The sequence below is a fragment of the Saccoglossus kowalevskii genome, chromosome 12 (genome assembly GCF_978046115.1).
Source record: "Saccoglossus kowalevskii chromosome 12, keSacKowa6.1, whole genome shotgun sequence".
Taxonomy (NCBI): Eukaryota; Metazoa; Hemichordata; class Enteropneusta; family Harrimaniidae; genus Saccoglossus; species Saccoglossus kowalevskii.
Window position 1 is genome coordinate 21319040 of NC_140652.1, and position 18914 is coordinate 21337953.

At 33.5% G+C, this 18914-nt stretch overlaps 1 long non-coding RNA gene across 4 annotated transcripts; it reads right to left on the minus strand.

Moving 5' to 3' along the window:
* Positions 1 to 1450: 1450 nt before the first annotated feature.
* Positions 1451 to 17530, minus strand: LOC146735624 (uncharacterized). Of its 4 annotated transcripts, none has more exons than XR_014931241.1 (6): positions 17208 to 17530; positions 13300 to 13382; positions 3481 to 3607; positions 2630 to 2688; positions 1913 to 2043; positions 1451 to 1814 (listed from the first exon to the last, which is right to left on the minus strand). It is a non-coding gene; the product is annotated as an uncharacterized LOC146735624 (long non-coding RNA). The 4 variants fall into 4 exon arrangements; XR_014931240.1 differs by having other exon boundaries at positions 16809 to 17530; XR_014931239.1 differs by lacking the exon at positions 13300 to 13382 and having other exon boundaries at positions 16809 to 17530.
* Between the last annotated feature and the right edge of the window lie 1384 nt (positions 17531 to 18914).

Below are 18914 nucleotides of genomic sequence, written 5' to 3' on the forward strand. Positions count from 1 at the left end.
TATTAATTTGTTATATTCATGACCAAGTAATGGTGACATAAATGCAAATTATTAAATTATATATATTAAAGGACACTTTTGAAGACATGGGGACACTTTTGAGGTCATATTAATTTGTTATATTCATTAACAAGTAATGGTGACATAAATGCAAATTATTAAATTATAATATTAAAGGACACTTTTGAAGACATGGGGACACTTTTGAGGTCATATTAATTTGTTATATTCATTAACAAGTAATGGTGACATAAATGCAAATTATTAAATTAAAAATATTAAAGGACACTTTTGAAGACATGGGGACACTTTTGAGGTCATATTAATTTGTTATATTCATTAACAAGTAATGGTGACATAAATGCAAATTATTAAATTAAAAATATTAAGGGACACTTTTGAAGACATGGGGACACTTTTGAGGTCATATTAATTATTTATATTCATTAACAAGTAATGGTGACATAAATGCAAATTATTAAATTATATATATTAAGGGATACTTTTGAAGACATGGGGACACTTTTGAGGTCATATTAATTTGTTATATTCATTAACCACTAATTGTACCATAAATGCAAATTATTAAATTAAAAATATCAGGGGACACTTTTGAAGACATGGGGACACTTTCGAGGTCATATTAATTTGTTATATTCATTAACAAGTAATGGTGACATAAATGCAAATTATTAAATTATATATATTAAAGGACACTTTTGAAGACATGGGGACACTTTTGAGGTCATATTAATTTGTTATATTCATTAACAAGTAATGGTGACATAAATGCAAATTATTAAATTATATATATTAAAAGACACTTTTGAAGACATGAGGACACTTTTGAGGTCATTAATTTATATTCATTAACAAGTAATGGTGACCTAAATGCAAATTATTAAATTATATATATTAAGGGACACTTTTGAAGACATGGGGACACTTTTGAGGTCATATTAATTTGTTATATTCATGACCAAGTAATGGTGACATAAATGCAAATTATTAAATTATATATATTAAAAGACACTTTTGAAGACATGGGGACACTTTTGAGGTCATATTAATTTGTTATATTCATGACCAAGTAATGGTGACATAAATGCAAATTATTAAATTAAAAATATTAAGGGACACTTTTGAAGACATGGGGACACTTTTGAGGTCATATTAATTTGTTATATTCATGACCAAGTAATGGTGACATAAATGCAAATTATTAAATTAAAAATATTAAGGGACACTTTTGAAGACATGGGGACACTTTTGAGGTCATATTAATTTGTTATATTCATTAACAATTAATGGTGACATAAATGCTAATTATTAAAATAAACTATTAAGGGACACTTTTGAAGTCATGGAGACACTTTTGAAGTCATTCTCAGGGCCACCCAACTCCTACAAAATGAGATGAGTGGTACCAATAAAATGTATGAGAAAAAGATTGAGCAAGTGCAATTATTTTTATTGCAAATTTAACAACTTTTATTCAAAATTTTTTCACAGCACATGGTTGTTACAGTGGCATGAATGAACTAATACATTGTTCTCAAAACTTGACAAACTCTGTGAATGGTACATGTAACGCTAACGTCTGTTGCAAACTCTTCTTCGTTTCCAATCCTGCACTTTAGTTACTAGAATTATAAACTTATATTTCAACTACTCAAAATGCATTACTGACAATTTAACAACTCAAAAGATAATTTATGTTTTTCTTCTAATAATTCTATCACTCCCAAAAATAATTATTTTTTCATGGATTGTGGTAATGTCTGATGAAGCTATTGAAGTCTGGCTTTTCCCACCTGATGACAAAACAGAGATAATTTTGTTAATGAATTCTCTCAAGTGTTGGTATAAGATACAATAGAATTCAAGCAGATTTGCATTTACATGTAGTTACCTTATCTTTTTAGCATCTCTGTTTGCTGGCAAAGATCATCGGCTGTTTTTCATGATATACCATTCTTTCTTGCCACTAGAAATGCTATTGCTTCTTTAAGCAAGAAATCTTGCACAAATCTGGTTGCAAAACTGTAAATAAGGCAGTAACATCTATTATAAATACATAGGTACGTTTTATGAAAAATAACATAGTGACACTATTATAAGCTTCCCTGTGGTATAGTATAAATGCTATAAATATATTATAATCAACATGCATTGAACACCTTGCAACATGTAATAAATTTTTGCTTAATAAACATTTTCCTTATTCTAAACCTGGGCTAAAATAAAAAAGTAACTCATTACATTGGTGAATCAATCACTTCCTCCATCATTACAATTTGGGGGGGGGGGGGGAGTGTACACAAAAATCTTGTACACACCTCAAAAATATTGAAAAATAAAATAGTACATGTATCATAAATATATCACGTAACAAGCAGTAGCACAAACAAGAATACAGTTTCAAATAAAAAAAGAAATACATATCACCCCAAATGTGAACATTTACAAGAGTATGCAATGACAAAAACAATTTTACACTGGGAGACACTATCAGAAATTTTCATTGGCAAGTTTACAATCAGCCTGCAAAATGATACATTGATGCTTGGATATAATAGTTAATAAGCTAGCATTGGATAAATGATGCATATTATACAAAACTAAATACCTTTCCGTCATTCTCTTCAGCAAAATATATTTTTCTCTCCAGTTGAAGGAGGAGTTGTTCTGAAACAAAAGAATAGCCTTTTCAAATATCTTTATACACATATTGGGGAGAAGGCATTGACAAAAAGATTTCTGAGGTTCTTTATAGATCTTGCTTCCTACATACAATTTTCTTTTCAAACGTTTTTTTGTAATTTCCACACAAGACACTTTCCAATCATTCATGCATACATGCCCCATTGTAGTAACAGGCAGAATAATTTTACTACTCATATTTCATAACAGTTGTCACATATTCTTACTGGTATTTGTATGCAGTAACTGCTATAATCATACAAAATTAAGGGTTTCCTTTTACAATATGTTGAATTGAACAGTGTACTTTTTTATAAAGTCTTTGTGCCTAATTAGGTGGTTTTGCAATTTGTATGTAATTTGTAGAAGGATTTAGCAACAAAATGTTTCCCATATTTGTTTTCATTTTGTATGTATTCCTATGGAGAAAATAAAATGCTTGAAATTCCAAATAGATGGAAACATGTGTTTTACCTATATGGCATTAATTCAAAATGAAATCGGCTTTCACTCAGTATGCAATGGAATGCTTCTGTCCATATTCTGAATTACAAATATTTCAACCTTTTTAAATATGTATACTGTACTTGTATCAAAAGTGCATCTTTAACAGTAGATAAATAATAGATTTTAAGTATTTAGCATGGTGAAAATATGGCAACATGTGACCTCATTAATTATGAAACAGATGCCTGAAAGCTTGGGTCCAACTGATACTACTTGTGGCTTTAATTATTCATATTAAGATATTTGAAATTGATTCTAATGGAAACTTACAACTGCTTTGCATGGTTGTGTTGTAGTTTTTCGTTATGGTATTCTTTCTACAGCAAACTTTGTTCATTTGGTAAGAACACTTTTATTTACTTTCTTCAAACATGACTTTGAACACTGGCAAGAGGAACTATAGATAGAAAAAGAAGGAGATAGTAGTTGAGCAAAACTACAACTTTTAAAGGAAAGAGTATATGTCAAACAAATTCATAAATTGAATGTTGCTATGAATATCTGCATGATTGGAAGCAATCACTTTTACATGATTTAAGAAACTTTAAAGGCATTGATTATTAGAACTGATGCAGAGCAATCTGATTATGGGGGGGGGTTATATGCTGTCATACTGGTTTACATTTTGTGCATGTATGTGTGCACAGTAACTGGTTGGCTATAACAATGTATTCGCATCTGAAGATAAAAACATAGTTGAACTCTGGTGACTTTACCCTTTGCTATATAATGTTATTCCTCTATCATAGTTGAATATGCATTGTCATAATCAATTTTGAATTAAAACAAGTTTTTTGAATGAAACAGCAGTGGGAATGCTCTTAATAATATAAATATCTTACAATAACATTGCTGTCTAATTTGTTTAATTATTTTAAGCTTTATTCAAAGAAATTCTGATATTTTAGTATAAAAACAAATGCCTCATCTCTGAAAAAAAGTGCTGCATTTAGACACGAATAAATTCATAAAACATACAAGATAACAGAATATCTTAGCTGGCTTTTGTCCAAGTATTTTGTACAGGTGTCTGTCAAAAATTAATGATTCACTGAGACAAATATGAACTGCCTTATCATATGTGACTACTGTATTGTTTGAATAACTATCATTTCGCATTTATCAAGATCTGCTTTGTATGTAAATCAAATCAAACAGTTGGTTGGTGTCCAGTGAAAAGTGAAGTCAACAATACTGTTACCTCCTAAGAATCTACATTTTCAAACACTGCAATCTTTGTTTTTGAAGTACATTTTTAAATTATTATTATAAAAGCTATATCATTCTGTTCTAATAGCTGAAACAAATTCCTGTGAATTTTAATTATAAAAATTTATACAATTCAACAAAACATTTTTTTGTCGTTTGAACTTTATTTTTGAGTACAATTTTTCTTTCAAAATGTGGATGGAACTTTTTGCTTTTTATGTATTTTAGCATTGTTTTTGTTTTGATAACTTTGGACTTAACAGATTTTCTTTTGACTGCAGATCTTGATCAAAAGTTTGGCACCCAATTCATAGGAGTGCTTATATTGATTTTCTGACATCTTGTTTTCTGTGAAGATTTTATTGGTAGGTTTGCAAATGTGTATCAGACTGTGCAAAAACTCTTTCATGAGTTGGTTTTAAAACCCAGTCTAGTATTCCCATGGGATTTGGGAGATACCGCAAAAACTCTAGAATTTTGACCGCTCTAGAAATTCATACGCCGGTGTTTTTGGCGAGTTTTCGTAATTTTAAGACCTCCGAAATTTCGACCCTGCCCGGAAATGCCGGTTTTAGCGACTCTGAAAATTCGACCAAACTTTCATATTCCGGAGCTCTTGGTAATTTGCACCAACTCTGTCAGATTACGGGGTTTCTGTACTCCTGTACTCGTCGAGTGTGAGCGAGGTCAGGTTTGCCTTCACGTAATTTGCATGAACTAAAATAACATTGAAGTCACATGCATTTATTTTTATATCTATGAAATTTATTATTTAATAAAAACAAGTCATTGAAAATGACACAGTCCCCGTTAAGTTCTCTTTGTGCTCGTCATATTAAAGCGGAGGGGTTGTCGTGAGCATGTCCTTGAAACTTGAGTTCCCAGTGGCGTATACAACAGATTGTTTATTTACATCAAAACACGCGTTTCGTGTCATAGTAATATGGCCAAAATAAAAACAGCCGTTATTCAGCCATCTTTGATCTGATTATGAAACACACTGATATGTATGATGTATGTGCCAAATACGAATGAAAATGGTACATAAATTGTGGAAATATAGTAGTAAGGCCAAAAAGTCAGATGGCTGTCAATCGGCCATCCTTGACCAGATTTTGAAACAAATTGTCATGGACATGCATCCTAACATGTATAAAGTACATGTATGTGCCAAATTTGAATGAAAACTGACAGAGCACGTCCAAGATACCGCATAAAAAAACAAAAACAAGATGCCTGCCAGTCGACCATCTTTGATCCAATTGCGAAGTAAATCGTCATGGACATGTATCCTAACATGTATAATCTATGTACCAGGTTTGAATGACAACTGACAAAGCATGTCCAAAATACAACATTTTCAAAAAACAAGATGGCTGCCAGTCGGCCATTTTGAATTGAATCGCTAAACCACTGCATGTGCATATGTCCCACATAAAGTACGAATCGGTCCACAGGATTCTGAAATATGGCGGACATAAGAACAGTCGGACGGACAGACTCAGGAACTCACGGACAAACGGATGGACGGAGATCGAATTATAAGTCCCCGTTTTCGGACTTCTCCGAACGGGGACTAAAAACATCAGAGTTTGTATTTGCTTTTGAAATAACAATCACAATCTGTATTTGCTCTTAAAAAGGTTGATCCAGAATAAAACCGGACGCAACGTTTTTGCTGGTCGTTGAGAAAAACAATTTGCATATAAAGCAAAGGACAGCCCCCATTGCGTGAATCTGGTTATGTGATTGCTTAGACGCTTGACTTGTGTCATCGTCAAATAAGTCAAAATTTACAGACGTGGGCGACCAAAGAGTACAGTATGATTATTACTAGAACGAGTACAGAAATTTCACGAATGTAAGCAGAATGTCCTCGCAGGGAGCTGTAATGAGCGGGGTGTCTATTTCCTGGAGTACGTTTTACATCGGCCAAGCTCCCATGCATTTTAAACACTCGGTATGGAATAAAACAAAAATTTTGTAAGTAAATAAATCGGAAACTAAGCTTGCAAGCTTCCAACTTTAACACTTATTTGACTTCCCGGTTTGCGTATTTTGAAGCGACGTAGGCCTATTCGCAGTTTATTTTCCCTCATGTAGACGCCGCCAAAAATCACATTTCAGTGATTTTCCAAACGACAGCGTCTGGTAATACCAGTCTCGCACATTTGGGACGGAGTCAAACACATCCGCCCGGACATCCGCATAACCAATGCACTGGATGGCAGTGAGAATAGCCTCACACAGAACGAACAGGCTGTTTGTGGAGGGACTGTGGTTCGAGGTGTTCACCGACATCCGCAATATATATATACATCCTCCAAAAAGAGATACAGTTACAATCAAAGTTTATTGTTTTGAATAAAATAAAGTTGCATTTTTTTCAATGATTTACATCATGATGAATTCATACCAACAATAACAGTTTTATTTATTTATTAACACAATAACTGCAGATACTGTAATGACAGTGGCACTCTGTAATAACTGTAAGACTACTGTAAACAAGCAGCCTATCGGCTGAGATAGCTCCGCTGTTAGCAATGCACATTTCAATTAAAGAACTGAAGACATCATTAGAAAATGAACAATATGAATAGTATCAAAGCAATCGGACTTACAGTTTTTAACAAGAAGTCGAAAATATCACTTTTTACCAAAAATTACAAAAATATTCACCAAAATAAATTAATTAGAGAATTGAAGATATCATCACAAAATGAACAAATCTGAGAGAGGTCCACATGTAGTACCTATATATGTAATATCAAAGCAATCGGACTTGAGGTTTTTAACAAGAAGTCGAAAATATCACTTTTTACCAAAAATGACAAAAATATTCACCAAAATTAGAGAATTAAAGATATCATTACAAAATGAACAAATCTGAGAGAGGTCCACATGTAGTACCTATATATGTAATATCAAAGTAATTGCACTTGCGGTTTTTAACAAGAAGTCGAAAATATCACTTTTTACCAAAAATGGCAAAAATATTCACCAAAATTAGAGAATTGAAGATATCATCACAAAATGAACAAATCTGAGAAAGGTCCACATGTAGTACCTATATATGTAATATCAAAGCAATCGGACTTGCGGTTTTTAACAAGAAGTCGAAAATATCACTTTTTACCAAAAATGACAAAAATATTCACCAAAATTAGAGAATTAAAGATATCATTACAAAATGAACAAATCTGAGAGAGGTCCACATGTAGTACCTATATATGTAATATCAAAGTAATTGCACTTGCGGTTTTTAACAAGAAGTCGAAAATATCACTTTTTACCAAAAATGACAAAAATATTCACCAACATTAGAGAATTGAAAGATATCATCACAAAATGAACAAATCTGAGAAAGGTCCACATGTAGTACCTATATATGTAATATCAAAGCAATCGGACTTGCGGTTTTAAACAAGAAGTCGAAAATATCACTTTTTACCAAAAATGACAAAAATATTCACCAAAATTAGAGAATTGAAGATATCATCACGAAATGAACAAATCTGAGAGAGGTCCACATGTAGTACCTATATATGTAGTATCAAAGCAATTGGACTTGCGGTTTTTAACAAGAAGTCGAAAATATCACTTTTTACCAAAAATGACAAAAATATTCACCAAAATTAGAGAATTAAAGATATCATTACAAAATGAACAAATCTGAGAGAGGTCCACATGTAGTACCTATATATGTAATATCAAAGTAATTGCACTTGCGGTTTTTAACAAGAAGTCGAAAATATCACTTTTTACCAAAAATGGCAAAAATATTCACCAAAATTAGAGAATTGAAGATATCATCACAAAATGAACAAATCTGAGAAAGGTCCACATGTAGTACCTATATATGTAATATCAAAGCAATCGGACTTGCGGTTTTTAACAAGAAGTCGAAAATATCACTTTTTACCAAAAATGACAAAAATATTCACCAAAATTAGAGAATTAAAGATATCATTACAAAATGAACAAATCTGAGAGAGGTCCACATGTAGTACCTATATATGTAATATCAAAGTAATTGCACTTGCGGTTTTTAACAAGAAGTCGAAAATATCACTTTTTACCAAAAATGACAAAAATATTCACCAACATTAGAGAATTGAAGATATCATCACAAAATGAACAAATCTGAGAAAGGTCCACATGTAGTACCTATATATGTAATATCAAAGCAATCGGACTTGCGGTTTTAAACAAGAAGTCGAAAATATCACTTTTTACCAAAAATGACAAAAATATTCACCAAAATTAGAGAATTGAAGATATCATCACGAAATGAACAAATCTGAGAGAGGTCCACATGTAGTACCTATATATGTAGTATCAAAGCAATTGGACTTGCGGTTTTTAACAAGAAGTCGAAAATATCACTTTTTACCAAAAATGACAAAAATATTCACCAAAATTAGAGAATTGAAGATATCATCACGAAATGAACAAATCTGAGAGAGGTCCACATGTAGTACCTATATATGTAGTATCAAAGCAATTGGACTTGCGGTTTTTAACAAGAAGTCGAAAATATCACTTTTTACCAAAAATGACAAAAATATTCACCAAAATTAGAGAATTAAAGATATCATTACAAAATGAACAAATCTGAGAGAGGTCCACATGTAGTACCTATATATGTAATATCAAAGTAATTGCACTTGCGGTTTTTAACAAGAAGTCGAAAATATCACTTTTTACCAAAAATGACAAAAATATTCACCAACATTAGAGAATTGAAGATATCAACATGAAATGAACAAACCTAAGAGAGGTCTACCCAAGGTACATATACACCAAGTATCAAAGCATTCAGGCTTGTAGTTTTCAAGAAGAAGTCGAAAAAGTAAAACATTGACACGGACGACGGACGAAGGACGACGACGGAGACGGACAATCACTCATATGATAAGCTCCGCTCGACAAAGTCGACAGCGGAGCTAAAAAGGACATTTACAAATTTCATTGATCACTCAAAATGTAATCTTAGCTAAGGTCTATAACTTATTAGTAAACTTTATTTATACGCTGCTACGTGGTTGTTTTTTTTCACTCTTGTGTAAATTAGGTCATGTAGGTCGTGACCCCTAGCTGAACATGTACCGCACGTTATTGCAAAGAAATTTGTCCGTACTATCGTTGTTTATTCCACTTTTTAAGAAATCCAAAAAGCTTCCCATGTTATTCCAAAACGACCAATATTTCTTCCAAAATTTCGTCCACTTATTGTTTTATTTTGTGAGTCTACAAATTCAACTATCAAAGAAAACCAACTGATTAAAACTGGTCGAAATTTTTACGAGTTTTTACGGTACATTACCATTGATATTTTTATAAGATAAATGATTTACTTCATTGAACACAAACAACAATGCATATTCCCACTGGGATCAGTGACCTTTGAATGTGTATCACCAGTGATCAGTCAAGTAGAAACAGTCGAAATATTTTATCAGATTTTCCCAATTTTTGCATGATTTTTTTACACAGGTCATCTGTCATTTGAACTAAGGCAAGATTTTATATTGGCGAATTAGGTGACTGAGTTTAATAAAGTTTGGAATAGAATTAGTGAAGTTATTGTGCACACATTGACAATTATTAACAACGATGACGACGACAACATCGACGACAGACATTCTCCCCTCAATATATCTTTCCCTTCCATCTTTGATGATACGGGCAAGGTAATAATAGCATTACGACTGCTGTTTATTAAATTACATTTGTGTGTTTCTGGTAATAAAACAATTTCATGGTGAGCGACATTTGTTATCAGACAATTGCATGCTGGTTGGCAAAAATATAAACAAGTGACAGCCTATTTGTACATGAATGTGATTAAAAATAAAAAAATCAGTAATTTTGAGGGGAGTGGTTGCTGCAGCAATGAACAAATTACATGCTTTGCATCAGTTAATAATCAACTGCCCTTATTACTTATTACAAAAAATTATATTAGTAAATCAAGTTAATACAGAATAACTTGCAAATAATTGTGACAAGCACAATAAAATAGTGAATCATAGACAGCACAACTATCAATGAAATGGTTCTGTCAAGTCTAGAATCAAAGAAAGCTTTGAAATTGGACACACATTAAAAAATATTTGTACTTGAAAACTAATTATGCAAATCAGGTTTTTACATTGTCCTAGAGCATCTATGTACCAAATTTATTGAAATGCAATAAATAATATTTGAGATATCAGTGAAAAAGCTGAAAATTAACTAATTATGCAAATTAGGTAATTAGTATGTACTGATATTACCCTAAAAACTATCAGGTCTGTGCAGTTTTCTATGACATATATCTACCAAGTTTTATTGAAATGTGATGATTAAATTAATACTTGGGATATCAGTTGAAAAGCCGAAAATTGACTAATCATTATGCAAATTAGGTAATTAATATGTATTGTTTTTACCAAAACCTAATCAAATATGCAAATTTGCCCTGAGCATTTAGTTTCATCACCAACGTCTTAATGTTTTGTTTTTTGTTTCAGACCATCATTTTTTTCTTGTCTATATGGTTGTTTTAAAGGTAGAACCCTATCAGCGTCTGCTATGAAATATATTCAGGGATTGGACCCAAGGAAGCAATTGAATACTCTATTTTAACTTAGAATTATCAAAAACTCCACACCCTGGTAGGGAGAAGCCTATCTCCCCCCTTTGGTGGTGCCGCTGAATTGCAGTGTGCCCTCTTGCAGTTTTTTTCTAGAAAAACCTGTGTTATATTAAAATGATTAATATTATAACACTTAATCTGCACAATGTTTTATTACCTGTATGCTATTAACTCATTATGGTTACAAGAATTAATTAATCAATTTTGAGATGACCTGCTTATCACCTGTCTCTCTCTTTAGCACGAGTTGTGCTGGTTGGGTCAGATAGAGAGAACCACTGATATACTTTCTTTTTTATATTAGCATTTCCACTTTATACATGTTAGTGTCAACCAAGGTTTATTTTTTTCCTGTCAGCTTTGTTTTAGCTTGCAGCTTTATTATAACCTTGTCATTTATTTCATATAATGTAGAAGTATGCTTTGCTATATTTTGATGCAACATTGTGCTGCTTCAAAACTTGTTTTACTGGCTTTACTACAAATTTCATTTACCAAAATAATCAATTAGAAAACGCTTGCCTACTTTCAAGTGTTGGAAACATATTTTGTAGATTCCACTTAAGATAAAAAAAATATTAAAAAATAGAGGTATGTATGGGGGTCTAAAAACTAACTCTGCGACGTGATTGTGCGACTCACCGAATGTCGATTATTGCACTCTGTGACAGGATCGCAGTGTCATTCTGCGAAGAGCACGATTCCCATTGGTTGGTTGGTCGAAAAGCATGAATCTCAATGGTCGATCGATGTAAGGGTACACAGCATGCCTTATAGAAATGTTTAGTTTTAAATGGTTATTTCGCCGACATGCCGCACGGTTCGGTAATCAGCAAGTATTTAACAATGATTTATTAACATATATAACATCTCCCGGAGGGGATGAAAGGGGTTACAAAACACATGCACGTTGGTGTTGGCTGCCTTATTACGGTGTAACATCAGGGAGCTGGTAACATTAACCCCATCTTGAAGCTTTAAAGCCAGTAGAGCGCGAAGTACGTTTCACATGATGTTACGTTCTTTTTTTGGTCATTAGCAAGTATAATTTGTTATGACTATATTCATCACTTTGAATTCCCAAATAAAGCGTGTAGTGGGTCAAACTGTTTCTAGGCAATCAATATCGTTTTATTAAAAATATTAAGAGAGAAAAAACGTAAAGCTGTGTGAATGGATTGAAACTACTGCTGAAGATAGAAAACTAAAACGGCAGTGTCAACGGAAAATTAGATGGTTGCACGCTCTCTGCATAAACGGAAACAATGGCTTTGTTTATTTGGGTGATGTTGACGAGCAACAGATTTCCTGTACTCACTTCCTCGTCTGATCAGCGGCCCTCAACAGTCTCACGTATCGGTGTCGTCATCGGTTAAGTAGTTGAAACTCTTTCGCGTTGATGCAAATATTTCAGCCTAATCGCCCCTTTCGAACCACTCGCGAGGTTGGTCATAATATGATCTAGACGTGCTTGCAGTCTGTTGCTATTCCGATGAAAAACGTGTGAAAAGTACTTTGTGTTCCACTCGCTTTGAAGCCACCGCCTATGCTAATGAGCATAGTCGTCGGGACTAAGCCTTACAACTCTAAGATGGCGATAACGTTACACCGTAAATAGGCAGTCAAAACCAATGTGCACGTTACACTATTTAATTTTTCTAATCACCGTAAACCATGTGTCATTTGTTTGGTCCCACAATGTGTCCTCCATGTGCTTGCCGATCACCGAACAGTGCGGCATGTCTCCGGTACATAGTGTTTACACACTTTTTTTACCATACCATTTTTACCATTTAAAACTTAATTTTTTATAAGGCATGCGGTGAACATCGACCATTGGGGTTCACGCTGTTCGACCCACCAACCAATAGGAATCGTGCTTTTCGCAGAGTGACACTGCCTTCCTGTTGCAGAGTGCAATAATCAACATTCCGCGAGTCGCACAATCGCGTCGCAGAGTTAGTTTTTAGACCGCCACGCCATACATACATGAAAAATAACTATAATGGACACACTAGTGATTGATCATGCGAAAAGCAATCATAATGAAACTACAGTATATGTCAACAAATTTAAAGAAACAAAATGTGCAATGATATTGGTAATCTTGCTGTCAAAATAATCAAACAAAACATCTATATTTATCTATGTATATATTTTCATTGAGAATGTGCCAATTAAACTAAAAATTAATTTATACATGTAGTTACGAAAGACAAATTGTTCAGACAACTTACCTCTTCATCAGAATCTTTAACATAAGGCCGTTGAACATACTGATTATTTGGTCTTGCAAAAAAAGCTTCAAAACGAGTCATTTCTGAAAATACACAATATTAGTCTTTTTAACAAAATTACCAAACAAGAACACAAAATGTGTTCCCACTAGAGATGATGGAATGGACATTTGTAGAATAAAATAATATAATAAATCATTAATCAACAAGTCATTGAAAATGACACAGTCCTTGTTAAATTTTTGAAAGTTCTCTTTGTGCTCGTCATATTAAAGTGGAGGGGTTGTCGCGAGCATGTCCTTGAAACTTGAGTCCCAAGTGGTGAATACAACAGATTGTTTATTTACATCAAATTCGAAAATGTGTTGCGTGATGACCCCTCCGGTTTAAGACATAGTAAAGAAAAACATAGATCACAAGTGAAAGCATGTCCAAGTTATCACATTTCCAACAAACAGTCAGCCAAATTTAATCAAATTTCAAATTGAATTGACATGTACATGTATTCATTTATGACATGCTAAATATCAATGAAAATGCTACATGGGTGACAGAGATATAGTAATATGGCCGCAAATAAAAACAGCCGTTATTCGGCCATCTTTGATCTAATTATGAAACAAAGTGACATGTCTGATGTATGTGCCAATTACGAATGAAAATGGTACATAAATCTTGGAAATATAGTAGTAAGGCCAAAAAGTCAGATGGCTGTCAATCAGCCATCCTTGATCCGATTTTGAAACAAATTGTCATGGACATGTATCTTTACATGTATAAAGTATATGCAAAATCATGTCCATTTTGAATCGTATCGCTAAATGTTGGCATGTGCATACATGTATGTCCCAAATAAAGTACTAGGCATGCAAAGAATGAACAGAATCGATCCAAAGATTCTGAAATATTACCTTGCACGGATGACGCACAGACGGACGAACGGATGCACAGACGGTCAGAGGACATGTGTCTCAACATGTATAATCTATGTACCAAATTTGAATGAAAACTGACAAAGCATGTCCAAAATACAACATTTTCAAAAAATCAAGATAGCTGCCAGTTGGCCATTTTTATTGAATTGCTAAACCACTGCATGTGCATATGTCCCACATAAACTAGGCACATGCAAAGAATGAACAGAATCGGTCCAAAGGATTCTGAAATATGACCTCAGACGGACGACGCACAGACGGACGAACGGATGCACAGACGGTCAGAGGACATGTGTCTCAACATGTATAATCTATGTACCAAATTTGAATGAAAACTGACAAAGCATGTCCAAAATACAACATTTTCAAAAAATCAAGATGGCTGCCAGTTGGCCATTTTTCATCAAATTGCTAAACCACTGCATGTGCATATGTCCCACATAAAGTACTAGGCACATGCAAAGAATGAAAAAAATCGATTCAAAGGATTCTGAAATATGACTCCGAACAGACGGACGGGGACCAAATTATAAGTCCCCGTAATCGGACTTTGTCCGAATGGGGACTAATAATTCAATAAAAGATTCTGAGTCCGGCTACAGTCTGTTTTTCCAACTTTTGCCGAAGTGAAACTGCACCACTAAACGGCAGACAATGAGGAGAAGCCATGCAAGTGCAATGCACTGAATACAATAAAAACTCACTGTTGTAAAATTATTCCGTTTTACATGTGTGTAATTTAAAGTCAGGATTTTGTCTGAGAATTAAATCGATCAATGAATAAAGCAAACATTTAATTGTACAACAAGCTTTTCTTCTATTTCTCTCGCCATAGATGATTCAACTTTAAAATTTCACTACATATACCGGTATTCATACAGAGCATTACAAATACATAAACCACCTGAAAATTGGACACTTAATATGAGTACATGTACCTACTTAAACACATCAAATTACCAAGTGAGTAAAAATCAGCCCGTTTTCTGGACCTATTATTATGGATATTAATTAGCAGAGCAATTTCAAGACAGTTTAGATAATTGTATGAACTGTTATTTAATAACTACATAGTTAAAAATCTAAGAACGCTAAGGAAGATTTTCTGTGTGCTGAGAGCATTTATTTTTGATTGTGGTTGGTAGTTTGATTAATTCCAACAAGTTTAATTAAAATCAGATTTTATTGAGATATGAAGATCACCTTTGCAAATGAGGTAACTAATGAGCATTACTTTAATCAAATTATTTGTGTTGTGTTGTCCCAGAGCATCTATGTACCAAATTTCATTGAAATGCAAAAATTGGTTCTCAAGATAATGGTGGGACAAACATACACACATAAAGCAGGGTGACCGCAAAAACATCTATTGCTTCACAATATTATTGTTAAATTTGGTGCAACCAAATGCTGGAATAAATTACAATTTTCAAAATGCATCAAAATAAAAAAACACTATTTTATCATGATTCATATTACATGGACAAAATTTTTTTTCTTGACTTGCAAAATGCCATATACAGAATTTTTTTTAATCATAAAGATATAACAATCATTAGAGAAATGCACAACATAAAATAAAATAAATATCCCATCCCAACAAACAAACAAAATAGGTAGTCTCTGCCTATTTTCAATCTAAGTACACATACTTGTAGAAGTGCATGTGTACATGATGTGCAACATGTTTTATATGTGGATGTGAAGCTTGAAATATGATTGCTCGAGGCATGTCAGAGATATACCGGGGTACATGTAGCTCTGGAACAGCCACCAAACGGCCATATTAAATCTGAACAAGAAACAAAAGGATGTGCATGAATATCCCCATTATATAAAATGTGTGTTTTATTTTTATAGATCTGGTTCCGAAATGACAGACATGCTTGAATTTAATGAATTTTTGGCATTAAAATGGTTGCCATCGTAATTTAGATTATGATTAATTATCTCAAAATATATGAAGTCACTGTATTATTGCATGTATGAAGTTTGAGATATACCGGAAGCTGTAAACTGACAGATTGACGGACTGGACACGGAAGTGCACGGAAGTAAAATTTATAAAAGTCAGCGTTTTCTGACTTTATTCAAACAAGGACCAATGAGATGATGAGGTGTGGACATAGTTGTGGACGAAGGACCAACAAAAAACATTGTAATTTTGATTCAAATGAGTCATACAGCTAAGTGGCAAGTAAATTGACCATATCCAAAAATTGGCGACTAGACTTGATGTTGCCAGTTGATTGCCGGATAGCTCCAAACTCCTTTTCCAAAAAACAATTTTCGATAATTATTACTGGTTGATTTATTATACGAAATTTATGGTAATGAATAAATCGGAAACTTTTCGTTGTGGTAAAGATTAATGCTGATGTGTCATATTTTAAAGTCTATCACAGGCGTTTGATCGCTGAGCCGTTACCACCACAGTCCCGGATTACCGGGATCACACGCACTTAAGTTGAGCATAGAAAATACGGTATACAGCACAATCGCTGACATACGAGTGTACACGGTTTCTAGTATCAACCATATTGTCAAATAATACAATTAAATGCCACAACTTACCGTCAGTGAATGATATATAGTCATGCAGCGACACTGAAAACCGGCCATACTACGAACTAGAAATATCCCATAATGTCTTCTCTATGCCCCCCTAAGCTAGTGAAAAATTGCGACGTGAATTTCGCACCAGTGTCGGATGATAAAATGATATTGAAAGTTAAAACAACGATTAAAGTGAGGGCATAATCACTAAAGAACCGCAAAACATATTGGTAATGTGCATAATATAAATATTAACAACTTTATACTAGAATATAAATACAAGTATTCTTAGATTATGCGGCAATCAATTTCAACAGAAAATAGGGGGACACTTTTGAAGTCAAGGACACGTTTGAAGTCTTAACATACGTGTCACAAAAACGATGCGAAAATCCGATCTTACACCATCAAACTTACCCCAGAACAACGACAAAACTTGTCAGTCATACTGTCACAAAACTTTGGTTATACCAAAGGTATCCAGGTCAGATGTTGGAACTGAGGTCGCTGTGCCGGTCACCGTACATGATACACCGCGTCCCGCTGAACGTCAAATATCCACAGTTACAAGTAGTATGATGAGTCACAAAACCGGTTTATTTCACAACTGTACTTTCAATGGGCAAATTACAGTCCAAATTGTACAAAAACCTGAATGAAAACGTGGAAAATCCGTTGTTTAAATGATCCAAACTGTACACGACCCTGTATTTCAAATCGCGTTGTGCGTCAGTAAAAGGTCAGAAAGGTCATCATTTGTTATGCTAATTTGTGTGTTTACGCTGCTCTATTCAACGTGGATATGTTTTTTTTCATGTGGAATAAAAATTAGTTTGTATTCAATTTGAACTGTGTTGCGCATGTAATTTTTGTATGCATTCAGCGTACAACTACATACTATTCTTATAAATATTCATGTTCAAGGACCATAATCATGATCTTTTAGTAGATGAAAGTAAACTCTTATTTACAAGTTTTATCGAATTGTTAATATACTGGTATAATATAATAGCAATAACCCCCGCCGAAGTTGGGTATACCACTTGATATTGCCTGCGGCTCGTGCATATATGTCGTGAATTGTGCAATATCTCGTGGTATACCCGCCTTCGGCGGGGGTTATTGCTTAAGTAACCCACTTATGGACGAATATTCATGATTGTCGATACTGGTCGTGCTTCATACAAATCCAATCATTACGAATATTGGCCTACTTGTCAAGGAAACAGCTGGGAAAGAATCATCATAGACAATTTAAAACGGTTTTAAAACGAATTCTCATGTGTTTTATTTTGTGTTGCTTATGAGGAAATGTCCTCGATGTATTCTTCGCACTTTCTTCCACCTTCTTCTCCATAAATGACTTTGTACCAAGGTAATTCAATGTTGTCATTTCATACTGTTCTCTATTTACGCGTTTATTTGTTCATACAATCAGCACCTGTACTGGTTGCACTGCAGCTAACTCATTATTCAGTTAATGCAAATTATTTGAAAAATATGATTATTAGTTCACCGTACATTGGTTCTCTTATTCACGCGCCTATAACAATTAAGTAGCGATGATTCATGCTTTGATTAATATACGCGGACAATGGAAGCATAAATCCGCACTACTGTCATGCTATATCTTATTGCAATTATCCACGATATCAACATAATTACAGAAAACATGCAATGCTCCTGTCGTTTAAAACATATAGCGAGGGTTGTTCAAATAACAACTGTCTATCCTATCTAATGATTGGTGCATATTTTCTAATTATAGAGTCAGAAAAGAGACAGGGGGTGCGATTTCCATCAGGTAAATTTTAGTACTATTAATTTAACCCATTAGCATTATATTCTATCTATACGACATCGAGCATGATCCATATAAAAACACAAAATAATATAGTAATTGACAAACAATAGTTAAGCAATATACAATACATATCAATGAGTAAAGTATATACAAACATCAACGTCCATTTCCAAAGACATTATGCAAGTATGTTACGTGTCAAGAGACATAATTAGCTTGCAGTTGATAAAATATATCAGACAACGATCATTAAATTAAAAACACACACAATCAAAGTCAACAGTGAGTAGGTATAGACAGGGCTGCAACAAATTTAATTG